Source organism: Columba livia, chromosome 4, assembly GCF_036013475.1.
Source record: "Columba livia isolate bColLiv1 breed racing homer chromosome 4, bColLiv1.pat.W.v2, whole genome shotgun sequence".
Classification (NCBI taxonomy): domain Eukaryota; kingdom Metazoa; phylum Chordata; class Aves; order Columbiformes; family Columbidae; genus Columba; species Columba livia.
This window is the reverse complement of record NC_088605.1, coordinates 19,007,474-19,028,308: the sequence shown is the minus strand read 5'-3', so window position 1 is coordinate 19,028,308 and position 20,835 is coordinate 19,007,474. Positions and strand designations below refer to the sequence as shown.

At 39.0% G+C, this 20,835-nt stretch overlaps 1 long non-coding RNA gene across 2 annotated transcripts in view; it reads left to right on the top strand.

The window, feature by feature from the left end:
- The first annotated feature begins 12,227 nt into the window (after window positions 1-12,227).
- Window positions 12,228-20,835, top strand: part of LOC110357831 (uncharacterized) — a 66,266-nt gene continuing 57,658 nt past the window's right edge. The window contains exons 1-2 of one of the 2 annotated variants that reach the window (XR_010472167.1): window positions 12,228-12,367; window positions 17,205-17,401. This is a non-coding gene — a long non-coding RNA (uncharacterized LOC110357831). The remainder of the gene's footprint in view (window positions 12,368-17,204; window positions 17,402-20,835) is intronic. The other variant, XR_010472168.1, reaches the window with a different exon arrangement.

Below are 20,835 nucleotides of genomic sequence, written 5' to 3'. Positions count from 1 at the left end.
CTTGGAGAAATTGAAATATCTGTCTTCATTACAACATAAGCACCTGTGGAAACTTGGAAGGTGCTGGATATATCCCCTTACAGAAAGAATAAATGTCTCATCCCAGCAGAACGTGCCCTTGCTGCAACCTGTTCATACCTCACCAACCAATATATTTTATCTTCATATGTGGTTGAAATAGGGCAGATTTCTGTGACTTAAACAGGCAAATAAAACGCATCCATCTTCTAATAAGCACGGAGGAAGTTATTATTAGTCAGTGGGCTAATATTAAAACACACTGAAATATAAGAAAAGTCTGATTTGAACAGGTGGGGCTTTAAAGCATGATTTACCTTGAGGTTTCCACTAAGTTTTTTTTTCTTAATGAGTTGTCTAAGGCCTTTGCCTTTATGAGGCTGACAGTTGCAACTTGAAAGTCCAAGGAATATTTTTAGTGGAAACAAGAGATAGATGCTGGCAGGGTGTTTTAACGATGGGCTGTTTGTTTTGGTAACAAGATTCAAAGAATGCATTATTTATAAAGCCCTGATATGCACATATGGCTCTGGTTGTATGCAGCAATGTAATAACAGAAGTGGTTTCTTATAACCTGTCTGCATGACACTCCCAGATGCCTGCTGCTGCTGGGACCAGAATTTCACATGCAGTATGAGCCAGCAAAGCCAGTAGAAGTTGTTCCTCGCTAGACTGCTCATTCCCACTCCATGCCCTTGCTCCCCTCTGCTGTCAGCATGGGTGCTTGTGCTGGGTTTTGAATCAGATTAAAGAATTAATCCAGGTTAAAACTCACCTAGCAAATGAACCCTAAAATGTTTAACTGCTTATATGGTTACGCTTGTAATGCTATGGTGCAATAGTGTTTTCCACTAACCAGTGGGATCCTTAGGTCTTTAGCAATATCTAGGTAGTAGGAAATACTAAATCTAGGCTTGCTGAAGAGAGGTCAGAAACTGATGGAGCTCATGATCTGCTTTTGAGATCTGCTGATCTGTCAAAACCTGCTTCAGTAGCCCAGGGCTTTCCTTACTAGCCAACAATGCAGCCCTGGCTGCTTCCTCACTGAGTTTTGTAGCTGAGAAAGGAAGCCTGGACCAGTCTCTTCCCACTCCTGTACTTCTGTCTTCTGATGGGGTCTAGAACAATGTTTCTTTATGTTCTTTGCTCTTTTCAGCTAACTACCGCCCAGTGCTTGCAGGCAGATGGCCCACTTTAGCCCTTTTGATTTGCCTGGGACATCAATATAAAGCATAAAGGTGTTTTGAATAAATCAGGTCTCTTAGAGGCAGGTAGCTGTGATGAGGCTCTCAATGAGCAAAAAGGAATGGTAATAATTTAAAAGATGAAGTATTCACATCTATCAAAGCCTTGGATATAACTTAATATATGTCTAATACAGTTTTATGCAGTATAGATAAATAGACAGAACTCAAATAGTGTAATCCCATTGCCAACATCAAAGCATGTAGATTTCAGAAAGGAAAAGTACAATTAGAATGTGATTCAAGATATAAAGCTTTTCATATCTCTGCAAAATGCATATATGTGTACATATATTTATGCTTAAATATATATTAATGAGTTCTTTTGCATAGTGCAGTTTGTAAAGCTCAGATCTCTTGTCTTTAGTGTGTTCTAGTATCCTTTCTTTTATGTCTGATTCTCCCCATTAAGTACATCATTCTATTTTTTTAGCAGACAAAATCCTTTACTAGCCTTTCTCCTTGATAATCTTTTTACATTTTTCCTTATCTCTTCCTTTGTGTCTATTTTCTGATTGTACCTCTTACACAGGCCTTCACTCAAGGTTAGTGAAATTAAACATTAGCTGGCTTAATAGGTAGCTAGTAACAGTAGTTTATCTACCAAGATAAGCTTCCAGATTTTGGATGTCTTGAATTTCTTCTTTTCCACTTTCATTATCTTAACACATTGTTATTTGAGGAGGTAGAGACCCATCTCCTTGAATGTTGCTTACAAGCAGTTTCCCTATATAAGGCCCTGTGATAATTTCTTCTCCAGCAGGTTTCAGCTAAGATAGTTTTAATACATCCCTTTTTGGAGTAAAAGGCTATAGATGTTTCAGAATGTTTCATAATTTCTAATAGCTTATACACACTGCAGGTGCCATGTTCATCTCATGTAGTGTAGGATATTTCCATTCTAAAACGTACCCCAAAAGATCACAGCAGCAGGGAAAACTGGGGACAGGTCTGTAGGCTTCACTCTGTTATTAAGGCAGGGAAAAAAAAAGTAGATCTGCCATGTATCTATATAAAGGTAGCAAAAGCAGGAGGTTGCCTGGACATTTGGAGCTGAAGCATTATAACTGGAGGAATGGAAGTGAAGCCTGGTCAGAGGCCTCATGGATTTGGATAATAACGCTATACATGCGTCTGTGTTATTCCACTACTCTGTTTGGTGTCTGAAAGGGAGGATCAGACCATGGTTACTTCTCTTCCACATGCCAGTCTGAAGGGTAGGACATGGGAGTTTTGTAGGACGTAACCTTCTGGGCTAATTATTACAAAGCACATTTGCATTCCACACAAATCTAGAAATTTGTAATGTTTCCACGAAGAGCAGGGTGGCTCAAAGAGCCAGTGGCTGGACTTGTGCCTCATGCTTTGTCTGAAACTTTCCTTTTGCAGAGTTAGCTCCACCAGAGATTCACCAAGTTGAAAAGCCTGACTAGAAGTAGCTACTATGATCTAGGGCTTCCAGATCCTGGCAGTCAAAGAAGAGACATAGACATGGCAGCCAAGTGTCTGGGATAAACACAGCCTTCTCCAAAACAGCAGTCTTCTACAATTAGCTTGAGTTTGTTTAAACACTCTTTAAGTAGGCGTAGTCCAGAGCTAGGGCTTGGGACAAAGTCTCCTTGTCTGAAACAGTCTTTTCACTTGTGCACAGTCAATAAGATCTTCAGACATCATTAGGACATTAGACATCTCTGATGAGATGTGACTGGTTACATTGTGTGAGGCAGACAGTCATGACTGCTTGTTTCAGAAAGACTTTTCACGGCTCTGAGTGACCGACCTGTAGTGCCAGCAGCTCATCGCCAGCCTTCCGCAGCACAGCAATCGAATAAACAAATCTGCCTCCCATCCTCCAGCTCTTATGGCTCATAGCCCAGTAAAAGGGTGGCTGGGGACTACTAGAAATGTCACGTCATGGGACATTGGCCTCTGTTACTGACTAATGATCTTTCTGTACAGAAGTTGGTGCTTTGCTTTGACATACTCTGTAATTATTCTCTGTAAACCTGTCTTTTCTGTTGCTGCTTAGCCACTGCAGATGAATGTATCAAAAGCTTAGCAATGTTTTTTGGATACTTCTGCACCTTTCGGTATTTCCTGGGTTCTGGTAGCTTTTCTAGGTGCTGCTAAAATCTTGTTTGAATGAAGTAGGATGGGGGAATTCCATACTATAGCCTATAGGTTTTAACAACTCAAGCTGCCACCTTTTTTCCCCCCAGACACAGCTGGGGTGGAGGCAGGTGATATTAGCTTCCTATCCAAATGGTTTCCATGGTTTAGTTAACGCAAACCCAGAATTCAGCAGCTGAATGATTCCTCCATTTCAAGTAACCTTTTCCAATATTATTTAACAGGCTGTTGTCAATCAATTCTCATTTAGTACTTTTTTTCAGTACTTTTCTCCTCATCTAGGTCTAATTTTCACAATCCATCTCCTTTCTCTTCAGTTGCTCTATAATGTACCTCATCAGATATAATCTCCTTCAATATCTTACCAATTTTGGGGCCTCCTTCAATCCTTGATCCTTATTTTACTCTGTTCCTCTTAGAATCCATTTAATGAACCTTTTCTTCCTAGCAACTAACACCTCAGCCCTTAATCACTAACCTTTTTACAGTGACATCTGACATATTTTTCTGTTTGATATGTATTGTTTCTTAAAACGGAACTGTTTCTGCAGCCTGTAAACCCTCTTAGAAATTAGCTACTCTTTATGCTGCCCCATGACACAATATGCCCAACCGAATCTTCGAAGACCAGGGGAAAGAAGACTGGTCAAAGATAAAGTGGGGCCTTTGTTAAACAGAGTGTTTCTGCATCCATCTTATTCCAGGCAAAAACTCTGATAATCCACAATACTATAGCTTTCATGTGCTGGGGCACAGTGCCAGTGTTGCAACCGCTGCAGAAGGTAAAAACAAAGAGGGAAGATAAGGAGTTGTGCTGTAGGGGGGAAGGGAGGAGTGGGAAGAAAAAAATCTTTTGCATTCCTGGAATGATTGTGACACAATCATAATAATTCAGAAATAATTATATTTGTTATCGGTCAACATAATTTCCTGCAGTTCTACACACAACGTCATTTTCCTTTTCCAGCAGTCAGGCTGAACAAATGGTTCTGTTCTTGTTATTATTTTAGTACGAAGCAGAGTGATGTTGATTGAACTAATAGTATAAACACAAGGCTATCACTTAGAAATGCTTGAAGATTGGCATTTAGCCTATTGTTTCCCAACATGATGCAACCGTATTTGTTCATTATCACTTTTTCCTCATGTTTTGCTGTAAAATGCCATGGTGCTGCGGTATTGTAAGGACAAACACTGCAATATGGTTAAAGACTAACTCAGTTTAAGTTATTATCCAGAGCCCATTACTGTAGTATTGGAATGCATAAGAGACTATTTAGTAGATGAAAGAAAAATAATACAAAACCAGTATCACACTGTTTATTCAAATGCTGTAGGCTAGAGCTCTGTGTATGACACATATAAAATGACTGATGGATTTCAGCTTACAGTTTAGGAGGGAGGATGCAGACACCCCTGCTGTGGTATGACTTTCTTCCGCTCAACAGATCCCTGGCTCCCTAGAGGGACTGGTAGGTCCCTGGAGAGACAGGTCATGCTACCTTCAGTTTTCCTGAGAGAGTGCCGGAGAAGGAGGGCAACTCTAGCCTGGGCCAGTCAGTTTCCAGGAGTTTTGCCATATGAGATGGAGCCTGTTCCCTGCCTTCCGCAGGACTCTTCAAATGAGACTTTTGAGGTGCTGCCAGTTCTCTCTGGCATTATTCTCTATTGCTAGGTGTCTTGCACTTATAGAGGCTCACACAAACCAAGAGGAAACTTCACACCATTTATTCTCTTGCAAAAGTCTCCAGGCAGTATACAGAGCTAAAAGGGAGTCCTGCTGGACAGGAGTACACAGCTCATTAATATAACTGGATTAGAATTTGGTCCTTTATTTTCACTACAGTTGCTTTACAATCTGCTTTTATTGTTGCTCAGATATTTCCCATTGTCATATAAAATGATTAATATATAAACGTGAGAGAAACAAAGACAGACTTTAAAGGATCTCGAGTGAGCTTATGGGAAACTGAGTACAGGAAAATTAGAACTGAGAAATACACATAAATAACAGCCAGAAAAAGAGGGAAACCAGTTCTACCTCTTTTGTTCCTTTGCTCCCTAGTACAGGTCAGTTAATGTATTTACTCATAGGAGTCTCCAGTTTAGTTTTCCATATGCAGTAGAGAGAAACATGCAGCCTTTTCTTGAGATGTTATGAAAGATAACAGCATAGGAGGTTACAAGAAGTATGATACAAAGATCTTTATTGGATATAGACTTATATAATATTTTTATTAGAGATGTGGGAGCAGAAAAGTAGTCTGCTGATTGAATTAGCAGGTGTTTTGTTTTGTTTTGTTTTTTAATTAGGAGACATGAGTAGCAGATGATTATACAATGGAATCTCAAAAGGCTAAAAAGTGGCAAGGTAAGGTTCAACTTGGCAAAGGTAATATGGGATAAGTTTTATAAAAGGTTAATTTAGGGTAAAATCCATCACAAAATTGTAATGTGTTTTGTGGTTTAAATGTTTGTAAAGTATGATCTTTAAATTTATGCTATTTTGAATACCTGGCATCTATACGAAACCATACAACTACACTGTTGGCTCCTATGCCTGCAGTCTTCTTTAAAAATTCTGCTGTGAAGACTTGGAGTAGTAAGGGAATTTTCTGTGCAAGCCAGCTTCCTTCCCTTTAGTCTCATTTCAAAGTCACATTGGTAAGAACAAAGGAAGTTTTTCAAGCAAGAAGAACTGAAAACAAGCTAATGAGAAAGAGTTTTCTATTAGCCAAATTGGCTGCTTCTTTACAGGGATGTATCTACTTCCGTGAAACAGACTCAATACTATCCGCTGCTAGACGTTATTTCTTTAATAATTGTCATTACACAAACATAGATATATAAATAGAAAATGCAAGAAACATCTAAGGATGTCTAACTACGCATAGTTACGGATAAATTCTAAAAGTTTATGATGTTCAACTGTAGCACTTCCTACAATTTATGCACTAATTACAGGCTTTTAATATTTTATCATTCAATGGGCATTCCACTTAAAGGCTGATTTACAGATAGCCTCAGCAACACATAGCTCCAATTCAACACAGTAGGACCTGGAAATCTCCATAAATCAGAGACCTTCCTCCTCTGATTGTTTTTAATTGGCAAGCACCAAGTGAACACCAATGTCAGCAAGCATGGGCAGAAGAAGAGGAAGAACTCTTATGTGATGTGTAACCAACTAGTGGTGGAATCACTGCCATGGAAATTGCTGAAGTAAGCCCTTTGGGAGGATTTGAAAGGGATTAGATATCCATAAGAATAGGAACAACATTTTAAGTTTTGTAGTCTTACTACCGAAGAATTACAAGGGTCATGAAGCCTCATACTTCAGAGCTTAAGTTGCCAGTCTGTGGGGGTCAGTATAGATTGTTATCTCTGTTATAATACAGTCAACAGTTGAACTAGGTCATTACTGGTTTTGTGTTAACATCCTTGCATTTATAAGAAGTAGATCACTGAAGAGCGTGAAGCAATGTTCTCCTCTAGTGTGACAAGATATGTGTTTCTGTGAGTGCAGATTTGTTCTGCTTTCTATGATGCTCTTGAAATATGTCTTTGCCAAGAGGACACAGAGTGAGGTGGTCGTACACAGAGGAAGAAGAGTTGTGATGAATGTGAATTAGCTCCTGATCTGTTAGTTTGCTCACTACTACTCCAAATAAAACTGTTCAATACTGAGTAGCAAAAATGTTTTTACACAGCCTAATATTTGTCAAACTATGATCCTCTGTAGTCACCCCTATACCTTTCTTTGCAATACTTTGCTCAGTGTTTACCTACCCCCTCACGACTGTCCATTATTTCCAGCTTTTACCTTTATGCACTGCCTTGCACTCAGCTGGTCACTGGAACCGTTTCTGGCACTCATTGACAATTCTCTCCTGCATATGGAGCTGGGCACATGTCTACTAACTTATTTTTCCATGTGCTCAGATTGGATTGGTAAAGCTCTTCCTTCTCTCCGCTGAACAACTCAATGCATTTGCCTTTCTGTAGTATCTTGAGGAAGATCTCAAGGATCATGCGAGGTGACAAGTGGAGGGCAGCAGTTCTTACCAAGCTGAAGGGCAATAAGCAGGTGAGGTGTCTAGAGAACAAGTCTTATGAGGATTGGCTGACAGAACTGGGGCTGTTTAGCCTGGAGAAAAGGAGGCTGAGGGCAGACTTTATCGCTGTCTACAACTACCTGAAAGGAGATTGTAACAAGGAGGGTGTTGATCTCTTCTCCCAAGTAGCAAGTGAAGGGAGGAAATGGCCTCATGTTGCAGCAGGGGAGGTTTAGATTGGATATTAGGAGAAAATTATTCACAGAAAAGGTTGTGAAGCCCTGGAACAGTCTGCACAGGGAAGTGCTGGAGTCGCTATCCCTGGAGGTGTTTGAAAGAGGTATAGATGAGGTTCTTAGGGACATGGTTTAGTGCCAGAGTTAGGTTAATGTTGGACAATATGGCCTTGAGGGTCTCTTCCAATGAAAATGATTCTACGATTCTCAAGGTGCTGAAGGGACCTTCAGGCTTCAGGAGGAGCCCTTCCACTCTCGCAGCAAAAAGGGGCTTTAGTATATCGGCTTTTTCAGCACTGGGAAAAGGCAAGATACAGCTTAGGAGATCCACAGTAACAGGGCCTTAGATGGCTTAGAAAAAGCACAAAACAGGTCCTTTTCAGCAATGCTGAAACTTTTTGATGACTGCTGTGTTTGGTGTGCCTAGTACCTGCTCATATTAGCCATGTGCAGCAGCAGCAGGATCACAGGGAGGCAGAATCATAGACACAGAACAAACTCCACATGGTAAGATGGCCACAAGACTCTCCGAAAGACCACATCAGCTGTCTTCTTAATTGGCCATTTTTGTTTTAATTATACCCAATATAACCAATACACTGTGTGTTTACCTCTGAACTGTTTGCCTCGCTTCCAAAGCCAGATGAGGATTTCAGATGGAGCAATGAACAACTAGCAGCCAAGATAAAAGCCTGGAGAGGTGGCATAATCTTTTGAATGGAGATAACAAGACCCTGCAGAGACATGGATAGATCTACAGTACTTTAAAGCAGTAATTTAGAATGAAATTCTCCTTTTAGCTTTCAATCCTTTGGAAGGATGCGATACAGTATGCCTGGAGTTTTGAGATAGATGCAGGAAAATTTAAAACTTGCTAAGTAAGAGGTTACTGACAGCATGCAGGAGGAGCTGTAATGGCTAAGCCTCTAGAAACCCAAAGGGATGCCACTGTGGTTGGATTTTAGGAAAAAAGGAAGAATTGCCAAGGCAATGAAGTACATGCTCTTAAATGAGATCAAGGAGCACCCTCACTAAAGGCTTGTCTTTGATATGTGGACACTGCATCCTAACAATTGTTCCCTTTCAGGTCTTGATAATTTAAGATTATTTTTATAACGCATTGTGCTGTAGCATGGCAATGATGTAGTCTTGCATACAATTGTATTATACAACAAAGCAAGGACCATCTGAACTAAAATTAATGCACAGTATTAAATCAGGTACTTAATCACTCATTTTATTTTGATTTACTGAAGCTATTGTGTTCTTGTTCTATATTACTGAAAAAAAATTAGCAAGACACAACATGTCTCTGAATACCACAATATGTAAGCTCACTTTAGGAAACAATATAGATAATTCCAATTCTTAAAAACCCAATAGAACCATTAGACTTGCATATTAAAATACGCTGTTCTCCTCTCAAACTTAAACACACCCATATATTGCCCTATCAATTGGCAAGTGGTACATTAGTTTCCCACGTAAAAAGGCTATTAAGACGACAAGAGAAATTAATTTCAGTTGGATACAACTGTAAATACTAAAATACTTTTTACTGGAAGACTTTTAGAAATTGATCTGTGAAGGGGGCTGACTCATTTTGTGTATGCTACTATTCTATCTTCATTTGGAGATAAATTATCACATTATACTCTTTGCTCTCCCACTTGCAAATTAAGTTGTCATTCAACAACTCATAAAGAGGCAAGCTGCAACAATCCATAAGAACAAATAATGCAGCTATTCTTTGTTTAAAAAATGTGGGTTTATATATGTATGGTTTTGTGATTATTTCATCCCCACCCCATTCTTTGTACCTGACTACATATTGACAAGATGCTTCTAATTTATTTCCCCACTAGCTGGACACCATTAAAATCCTATTGATAGTAAATATAATTATTTTTTTTCAGAAACAAAATATAAAAATAATCTATTTTCTCAGAGTTTACTTTAAAAAAATGTTTCTTTTGTGGCAAGAAAGTTTTGACTTGAATAAGTTTTCTCAGATGAATGTGGGCTCCAGAAGAAAATAGAAATAAAAAAAGAAAACAGCTTTTCCAGTTAGTATATGGAAAAAAATATCCGAAGCCTGTTGATCTGTTTTGGTTTTACATTACCAAACCCTGATATTTCAAGTGCAAACAAAATGAATATTTTCAAAATAATATTATGCAATATACAAAATAAGTATTTTTAGTGTGTGTGTTTTTTCTATAAAACTTCCAGGTGGGACTCTGCATGGAAACTATCTAGCAGTCTCTAAGAAACTCTGTTCTGGGTGTTTCTACATGAACCAGTGACATTTGGCAGTGACCTCTTGAATTACAACTATTTTTTTTTTTCTATGTAAGACACTTAGGAACATTCATTTTCAATGGAATTTATTTTTCAAATAGGCTTGAAGAAACAAGATCTTTCCCAGTACTTTGAGTTGAACCTTTCTCCAAGGTTTCTGCTTTCTCCTCAAGTTAAGTATCACAAAGCAAATCATTCAAAGTAGTGGAAATCAGCAAATACAAGTACAGCACTGTTACGGTCCTGTGCTTCATCTGAATTAAGCCAAGTTTTGTAAAAGAGATGGGTATAAAGAAATAGATATCACTCATGATGTTGGTGGTAGATCAAGGCTGTGGTCCCATTTCCTTACTGCTAGGAGACTATAGTGCCTGTGAAGTTTGTGGTGCTAACTTTGCATGAGAAGAGAACAAAACATAGGCAAAAGTGACCCAGTATTTCTATTCTCAGCAAGTGTGTGTATTTTAGGAGTGGCTGAAACCATTTAAAATTCCAAGTGTGAGTGGTAGCATCTCACAATTTTTCCCAGATCACTCCCAGTCTTGTATGTACAGTGACGGGGAGAAAAGCACCTGGGATGCTGGTAGTCTGCCATTGTCCTGTGCATTGACTACTAGTGCTGTTCTGTGTCTGTGTCTTGCTTGGCTCAGTAAATACAGAGTCAAATATGCCTGATCAACTGTCTCTGGAATATGTCCTGTTTCTTCCATGAAGACACCAGGCGGGACTGGAATTTTGACTTTCTGATTAATATTTTATTTTTCTGTCTGTTTTTCTGGCTTTCCTACAGCCTACTGATTTACCACAGTACTTGTCTCACAAGTACACACCTCTTCTCCCTCGACTCATGTCTCCTACAATCAAGCAGTTTTGTAGGTGCTTTTCTGACTTGGACTGGACATGAATGCCTGACAGTAGAAATGATGACTCTGGCAAAACTGTGCTTTAAAAAAACCCAAAACCCAAAAACCAAACAGCTGGGAGAAAGATACCAGCCTGTTACCTCGTATTACATGGGGCTAGATGGAGGCTCATACATATGCCCAATCAAGCACTTTGAAATCCCTTTTTCCTCAACTGCAATAGCTAGTGGGAAAAGCTGCCCAATTAGAGACAATACTTTCTCCGTGCAGGTTAACAAAGTGGGGAAGAGAGGACAGAAAACCTGAAGAGGCTTGTTTGCAGCTTGCTGAAGCAAGGCTCTGGGCAGCAGTGGTGGCATCCCTGGTAGATGCTGGGCAGATGCAGACTGTGGCTCTCCCATGGTGCAGACACTCCTGGACTGTTCCCTGGGCCAGCATATTGAACACTTCATAGGCATGACTTACAGCAAAGCCATTGACAAGCCTACACCTTGTACTATTTGGCTTGGAGTTGCTTAGAGGTTTAATTCATACTTTCAAAATAGCATATGCGGCTGTATCACTTGTCATTTACATTCCTAGGGGAACGCAGGGTAAAAGAGTTGTTATCCGTGAACGGGTCCTGGTGTCCAGGAACAGCAGATATCAGTTGGATGAACACATATCTTTTTAGAAAGTATTTAGATTTGTATTTATTGAAAAGGTAGACTATGTGAGTATCTTACACATCAACAGTAGTAACCTCATACCAATAGGCAAATGGCTTTGTTACAGGATGAAGTCTGATCACAATTTATCTGATCATAGCAGCCTGACTACCTATAGATCTCAGTATCTACATATCTACATCAGGAACTTCATCCTATACGACAGATTGGAAAACTGAGAGGAGGGGAACAAGGATATCTGTAATAGAACTGATAAAGGAACTGATACCTCAGGTGCACATTTGAGTGTCATGTTCTCTGACTCCTGAGGAAGACTGTGCAACTGAATTCTTTGTCTGACTTAAAAAATAAGTCAGTCTAGAATATGATTCATAAGGCTAATCAAACTATGTAGCCTTTTCTTCTGCAAAACCACAGCATAGCTGTCTTTTTTTTTTTTTTTTAAATTTTATTTTACCATACACAAAATAAATGGACAGAGAGTGTCTGCTAGTGGAAAGCTCTGCAACAGCACTAAGTGCTAAAAACAACAAGTCTGCAGTGTAACATGATAGAGAAATTGTTCTGCAAGGTCTTGACTCTGACCTTACATTACCTGTATCAAAACAGTGCAAAAAAGGAGACAGAAGAAACAGCCAAGTCCTCTCTAAAATTATCGCTGGCACCAGACCCACAGAGAGTAGATCATAGTATATTTCTATGAATAGAACTTGGAGGAGTTGTGGAAGATTTGCAGACCCTGTAATTTTGCAGCTGAAGCTGACGACTGACAGGCGACCACAGCTCTGGTGGCTGAGGAGTGAACGGGACGACTCCGAGCTGTCTGAGGGAGATCTACAAGCAAGCTGCAAGGTACTTCGATCCTTGGAAACTGCCTATCTTTCAAAAGCTTTTTGTTATATCAAAATAAATGTCAGGGAATACAAGCATGGCAACATTCTTCAGTTTATCACATGAAACCTCTGAAGAATCTCTTGAGCCTCTGTTTGCCAGTTGCACAAATCATCAGCTTGCTCTTGTACGTGCTTACCAGCCTTAGTGGGTATTATTTGTACTAGAAAGTATCTGAACGGTCAGGACCCATGAGTTACTATTCCTACTACAATGCCTAAGAGCACTGAATAGGAATTACAATACATGACATCAAAGAAGGCACTTCAGCATGTAGCACAGAAGTTCTGGCAATCTGCAGTTTGAAGTAAACAGCAGTGGGAGCATTCCAGAGAAATGGGGAGAGGAGGCATGAAAGGAGTGTAAAATTGTTCAGAGGTGAAATACCAGCACTATTTGATGAAGAAGTACATATTAAAAGCAATGTCCTATGGATGTTGTACATATTGGTTGAAAGCTTATGTGCAAGGCAAAATACATACATGCTGGTCATTACTCTGTATTTTAGGTGTGGAGGTTGGGTTTCCCGGTGCAGTGACATTACAAAAGTCTACAAATGGTGTCTTACATCTAAGTTGTTTATAATGTGATTGCAAACAGCGAGTGTATTGTTTCAACATGGTTAATGTTTATGAGCTGCATTTCAGTTTATAGGTGCACACAGATTGCCTGGAAAAGTACCAGGCCATTCCTTTTTTAAGCTAGTGGTGAAGTAAGATGAAAGTCTACACACTCCCTTCCACTGTAAAATCACACGGGGGGAACAAAATGAGTTCAAGTAGTCTAGAATTGTTTGAGTCTAAAGTTTTTATAAATTACCTCATGCTCTCCTTATGTCTGTGAGATTATCTGAGATTCCAAATAGGGCTATTTCAGGCTGAGAAGAGAACAATTGAGGACTGGGAATCCATGAGAAATCAAGACTGCAATGCTGTAGATTCTCAGCACAGACTTGCAAACCCACTTTTTCCAAAGGCTTTCATCTGGCCATCACTAGAACCATCAACAAAGTCCAGCTGGTTGCTGTACTGCTTTTGGCTCCATGACCCATGTGTGCACTCTGGGAAGAGGGGATTCATGCAGTGTAACTGGACTTAATGCTGCTTCAAGCCATATTAACTGTACTCAACATTTACAGCATATGGTTCCCAGGTTTCCCAGTGGAAAATACCATTCAGACCTGGTGCTTCTTAGTTCTTTGTACATCCTCTGTTGTGCCTCCTATTTCTCTATGACCTAAAAACCACTTGAAGGTGTCAGAGGAGAAGGACATGCAAAGGGAAGAGGTACCATCAAATATTGCAAATATTCATTTCCCCCTCCCTTCAATAGAAAAGATGAAGAGAAGAAAAATGGACAAACTAAATGTAAAGCTATTGAACAGTAAATACCCTCTGTGTTTTATGTTAGAAAATAGGAAAGAATGCAATTAAAACATATTCATAAACAGAATTTTTTTTTTTTTTTTATTTTTACTGTAATTTTCTCCTATCTCTCTCGTCTCTCTCGTGAAATGAATTACAGAAATGCACAGCTAAGCAGCAGTGCATTAGGTAGAATGAGGATGCACAGTTTACTAATATTATGTGTTTATAGAAGGATGAGAACAGTCACTGAATGGGCACTTCACATAAGCCTCCAGATCCCTCCAACTTCCCCAGCAGAGGTGGATGTGTGATGTTAGGTATTCTGTGCATAACTGCCTGAACAGTGGGAGCTTAAACTGCCAACTAGATGATACATTTTTACCTGCTCAGCTGTAAGAGTTAAGAGCTCGGCTTGCCAGGGATGGCACAGACAGGAGGTGTGGTGGGGAAGGAGCAGGACACCCCTGCTAAAAGCTGTGCATCTAATTTCTCATGCAGGGTTGTTTTCTCTCATTTTCCTGTTCTTCAGCACGTAATGATTTTTCTGTCATCAATGGAGTTTTAATTGAGTGGGATTAGGGGTGGATTAAAGGATCTCATCAGAGCTCATACTCCTTGCATCCACTTCCTGTTGAGTCCTCTCAACAGAAGAGCTTGTGACATTAGGAAAGTGAAAAATACTTAAGACAGTGAACACAGTAAGGGAGAACTGAATTGAAATGTAACCAAGGAGTTAGTAAAGGCAAGCATGTCATAAAATCTTGGAGATCAGAGAAGGACATGGTTTACGTCACATTGCCCACTCCTGGATTTCATCTCACTGTATACAAGATACACAAGATGGGTTTAAATTTCAGCAGGCACAAAGGCATCACTTCAAGCCCCTCCTCAACTGCTTATGGATTTTTTAATGAAAGACACTTTCCAGCATATAGCTGAATCAATATTAAAAATATTGTAAAATTCACAACATGAAAAGCCAATGGATTTACATTTCATTCTGTATTTACATTGGATTTAGAATCAAAACTACGGCAGGAGCATGAACCCTTTCTTTCTTCTTTTATGCCAGGAAGAAGTAGAATATAGAAATTATGCATTTGTTTGCGTTAGTTATCTTTTTACTTATTTACTGAAAATATCTAACCAGGAGAAAAGGGAAAGGGAATAGGGTCTCTGAAAATGAATCTATTGAGTACTTAGCCAGACATAGGAGAAAATCCTGACCCAGCAAAGAAAATATTCTCAGTGATTTCAGTGGGCACAGTTTTGTATACTGCTTCCCACACAGAGCAAAAGCGTAGTTCTGCTCTTGATGTCCTTTAATCACCAGGAGCTACACATGCAAATACGCACCAGGATTGTAACTAGAACATTTAAGACTAAATATACAGCTATGTGAACAATGACCAAATCTTACCACAAACAATCTTATGTTTTAGACACTATGAATTCTTCTCCAGTAATAAAATTTTCCCCTCTGATACGCACAGCAGGTCTCAACTCTGAAATACTACTGGCATTAATGGGATACATGTATACAGTATATATATGTATATACACACATATGCAAGTCAAAATTTACCATGAGGTTCTGTAAGAATAATATTAGTGGTGCTTTCTCTTCCACATCTGTACTTGAAAGTAGCAGTGACATTTCAGTCTCTTGCAGGATGTTTTAGATATGGTTCTGGATATGGCTCAGTTAAGTCCTTCTGTCCTGGTTTTGTTAAAAACAAGTTTCTCTTTTAGTGAATTTGCCTGTCAGCTAAAGCCTTCATATTAACTGCATTTTCCTGGAGAACCAGATACATGTTTTGGTAAACATAGCAATGGAATGCGAAGTTATTGATAAGCATGGATGGACATCTCACAAGAGGGGCAATGAGAAACAGGTGATCAAGAAACTGACCGAGTATAACATCCCATTCACGTGAATACTTCTTAAAAAAGTGGGAGATCACGAGGATCTCGTCCCTTTTTCCTTATGGCCAACATTAGGAGAGGACCTTGCTAGTCATCCCTGTGAACTGAGGCCCAGTGACAGAATGAATCCAGCTCCGGTTGGCTGCAGAGTCCAATCCAGGACTTTGGGTGCCGGCTCTGCAGTTGCTGGGACTTTCAAGATTTGTTTTGCATATTTTGTATTATCTTCTCTATTCTTATCAGTAGCATTAGTAAAACATCTTTAATTTTTCCAAATCTCTTCTCTCTGTCCTCCTTTCCCTCCCGATCACCTGTCCTTAGTGGGAGAGGAGGTTAACAATACATCTGCCATGTTTCTTTTGTCACCCCGCAATCAAAACCCTCAACACCTTCAAAGCTATACCTATCCAAAGGGGTCCAAAATGCTCTAAGACTAAAAGTATTTTTAGGATGGACATTGTTGTAAAATGTGCTATCTGTAAGTCTCACATTAAACATGTGTTGGTGGGGCTATTTCCACTCCAGGTTGTCACAGCTCTCCATTAGCTTGTCTAACTAAAGGTGATTGAACATATCAGTACTTTGGTGTTTTTTCTTTGTTTATTTGTTTTTGATTTATTTATTTATTTATTTATTTATTTATTTATTTATTTATTATTTACTTAATCAGAGTTAACCACGTGACTGGAACATATTGTCTTCCTGATGAAAACCTGCCTACAAAGGATGAGCAGATATTCTTCATTTTTACAGAATAATTTTTGGTCATGATGCTATCATATCATGGTGAATTTATTTGCTACTGAATATACGTAGTAACATGAATCTAGCTCTTGAATGCCTGTAACTCCTTACCAATCAGCACATCTGCAGTGAACGTCTGGGATTTGTTGACATCTAGGAGCCTGTCTAGTTCCACTGTGTATGCACAGTAGCGTTCAACCTTATAGGGTTACCAGGTGTCTGCAAATATGCAGAGAAGTTTCTGAGAGACCAACTGTATTTGCACTGCACAGTTGTTTTACACGCATGCAATAAAATCATAGAATCATAGAATAGTTTGGGTTGGAAGGGACCTTAAAAGATCATCTAATCCAACCCCGCTGCAATGAGCAGGGACATCTGCAACTAGATCAGGTTGCTCAGAGCCCCGTCCAGCCTGGCCTTGAATGTCTCCAGGGATGGGGCATCTCCCACCTCTCTGGGCAATCTGTTACAGTATTTTACCACCCTCATTATAAAAAATGTCTTACTCATATACCTGAATCTCTTCTCTTCTAGTTTAAAATCATTACCCCTTGTCCTGTCATAACAGGCCCTGCTAAATAGTCTGTCCCCATCTTTCTTATAGTCTCCTTTTAGGTAATAAAAGGCTACAAAAAGGTCTCCCAGAAGCCTTCTCTTCTCCAGGCTGAACAACGACAACTCTCTCAGCCTGTCCTCATAGGAGAGGTTTTCCAGCCCTCTGATCATTTAGATGACCTCCTCTGGATCTTCTCCAACAGATCCATGTCTCTCCTGTACTGAGGGCCCTGGAGCTGGATGCAGGACTCCAGATGTGGTCTCACCACAGTGGAGCAGAGGGGCAGAATCACCTCCCTTGACCTGCAATCTGCAAAACACCAGACTTACCTTACAACACCACCAGACTTACTTCATTGCATATGTGAAGATACCTTTCTCCAGGAAATCCCAGACAAAGGTTGGTAGATCTATACTTAGGAGACTGGATTTCAGACAGATGCTCAAGGTTTATCAGATATTGCTGTAATGATGCAAACTTGTTGCTAATAGTTCACATGAAAACACGCGTCAGAGAAAAAATGGGGTTCCAGGTCCCCATCTATTTGTAGTTGGAATGTTAAGGACTCAGTCAAGCGGAGCACAGCTGCAAGGAGGCTGGGAATTGCTGTTCAAGGATAGTAGTCAATGGAAATGGAATGAAGCACAGGTAGAAATTAACTTAAAATACAACTAGGAAAGGAAAACTCAAATTTACAGCAGTTTTTTGTAATTATTGTTCCCAGCATTCAGAAAAAAAGATGAATGGAGGATACTGCTGCTAAAAATATAATCTCATGTATTACTTTATATTTGCCAAACATGACAAACCACAACACTGATAGGTACTTGAATATAATGCATATCTTAATCATTTGTGGGTTGGTTCTTTTTTTGAAAGTGCATGGTTTTAAGCATATGAATTTGAATCCGGGGTGCTTAAAACAAATAGCGTTGTGTAAATTATGTTAAACTGTGGAAATGATGATTAGAATAACTCAAGAGTCAAATTTAGACACCTATTATATGTGTCTGTCTCATGCTGGTGCTAAAGATAGGAATATTGTAAATGAAATGGAAGAAAAATTATGGCACAGGGTCCCATGAATTAAAACCTTCAGAGCATCAGTCTAATGGTCAGACATAATCTAACATGGCCAATGGATTCTCCTGAAGTGCTCCTTGCCATTATGAAGCATTTACTGAAAACAGGCAGAACAGTAGATGCTTTCAGCGTCTTCCACAAAAGCAGACAAATGAGAAAACTAAAACTCCTGAGATGCTTTGTAATTCTCTAAAGCAAAGGAGATCAACTCTAAGAGTGATTGAGAACTCTTAGTGTCTGTGCTGTCAGCCATTTGTTTTCCTTTGAAAAAGAGAGCTGTAAGGCTGGCTAGTCCTTTAAGATACTGGAAAGAAGCTGTTATCGAGTTGAACCAGCTGCTGGTGAGAAACAAGGTAAAGGAGAAACACATGTGTACACACAGATTTCATCTTCTTCTTCACAGGGTTTTTGCCTTTAACATTTTCACTTTACTGGTTGTATTGAAGTTTCACAGTTACAAACTCAGTCTTGGCCATCCCGTCAACTACTGCAGACAAATACTAAATTTACATTTATGTTTCAGGAAGTAATAAGAGATCACATAAAATAACTCCTTGATTAATTGCATCTGCTTTTGGTTACATTTATTTTCTTACTTGTGATCATTGTTCATGTTTTCTAGAAAATGTTTTTCTTAAACTAACAGTAGAATTTATTCCTGTCCAGGGGTAGGTATTTCAAGAATACTGGCCATCTCTAGGTCTTTTACTAGCTCAGTTAAAATGCTTCTAGTTCATTTGACAGTAAGAGTTCAAGCTAAGCATGTAAAACTACCACCGTGAGCAGAAGGAAATTACCTTCCTCTATTTCTCTATGATATACAGCTACATGATTTAAAAGTGTGATAGGACATTTATAGGTGAATCTGACCACTGCAAGAGTACAATAACAAGTCAGATGGAGTAGAAGAGCAGTTTTCATATCCTCAGGTAGATGCAATATTTTCATAAAATTTCATAGTTTGCACAACTTGATGAAATGCTGCAAGAGACTGAGAAGCACAGTGAGAACTTTGAATAAATTAGATGATATGATTTAGATGTGTTGCAAAAAAAGTTCAGAAATCTGTATATAAAGAGGCTTTGCGGATCAAGGCTTCAAAATAAGCTGGATTTGTAATAACAAGGTTTTATAAAGCATCCAGTCTAGTGGAATGTGCAGCTAAAAGATTTCAAGGCTGAAGTTTTCCATAATAACAGAGAAAAGATGCATTTCCTCATTTGAATCATATTTAATTCTGCACCCAAGGACAACATATTGACCAAAACTCTCCATAGATATAGGGAATTTGACATGGTGATCTAACTTTCAGACTTCGGATGAAGTTCACTTAGAAAAATTACAGGATACATGCAATTTTTGTTGGTCAAATAATGATTTTTTTTGGCACATAGCTGGAGGCAATACTATTTATGCTTACAAAATATAAAGTTTTATATATTCAGATCCTGTGAGACAACCAGGTCTTGACATGTAGTTCCTTATTGTTCCTTTGTAAGGAAAATACTAGAAAAGAAGGTCAACCTGCTTAGCCTAGTATCTTATTTGGACAACAGGTACAACTCTAGTTGGGGAAATACAATGGGAGGAAGCCACGTATGGTACGAAGTCATAGCCTGAATGCATGTTTTTACTAACTTTGAAAAGCTCCTAGGGAATTCATTGGAATCTATGCTAATCTCGAGTAGAAAGAGTTACTATAGTTACTAATACAATAGTTGCTAAACATAGTTCTCACTATATATATAGTGCGCTTTCTGGGATCCTATAAACTGAAAAGATAAAAGATCTTTAATTACGTTTGCCATGGTAATAAATGATTGGCTTCTTTTTATATAGTTCTACTGTAGACAGAGTATGCGCGTAACACTTTGCATGTTTTAACAATTCAGCATCAGCTGGGAATATTAGAGTTCTTACTCCCTCTCCTTTTTTATTTAAAGGCTGGCAGTAATTTTTCATGTCAAGATCATGATTGATGTGGGTTAACTTTCACTAAAAATCTTTTGAAACATTTTGAGTAATGTTAAAAATTATGGCATGCAATACATCAAAATATTTTTCTAGGCTTCCTGCATAAATAAATAAACACTAGGGAAATGTGGAAGGCATTCATGGTATTTTGTAAGCAAGTTTCAAACTGCATCTTGCAGATTTATATGCTTCATAACTTACAATGCGATGCATGTTGCATTTTATTAAAATACACTGTGCATGGGGAATAGATGGTGATCTGCTACATTTGTGTCTTTGCCCACTTCAATTTGAAATGGAGATCAATTCACTAAGAAACGTATCCAAGCATGGATTATGTAGCCTGTCCATCAAGTGTCAGTTTCCTGGGGAAATACTAATAGCAAATCCTCAATCTTAGGCCAAATGTCAAGGCTGTAACGTCCAGCACTCTGAGTATGGAACATGGGATTACAAAAACATCTGCCATTGACAGGCAAATGTTAAAGTCACTGATCTTCAGCAGTCAAGATCTGAATAGCATAGAAAATCCCTCCAAGACATAATTCATAAAGATAAGTAAAACAAGATGAGGAACAGGTGAAGCAGCAATGAGTTTTCCTAAGAGAAAAAGAAAGACGGACATCTACTGTCACTCAGTAATGTAGGTCAAACAAAAAAAAGGTAGTCAGGCCACTGGCAGGTGCACAGTGTGGAGCTCTCCTCTTATTTTTGCAGTCAGCATCTTCTCATTCACCTTCATTAGCAGACCATTATAAAAGCCTGGGGAGCTGAAG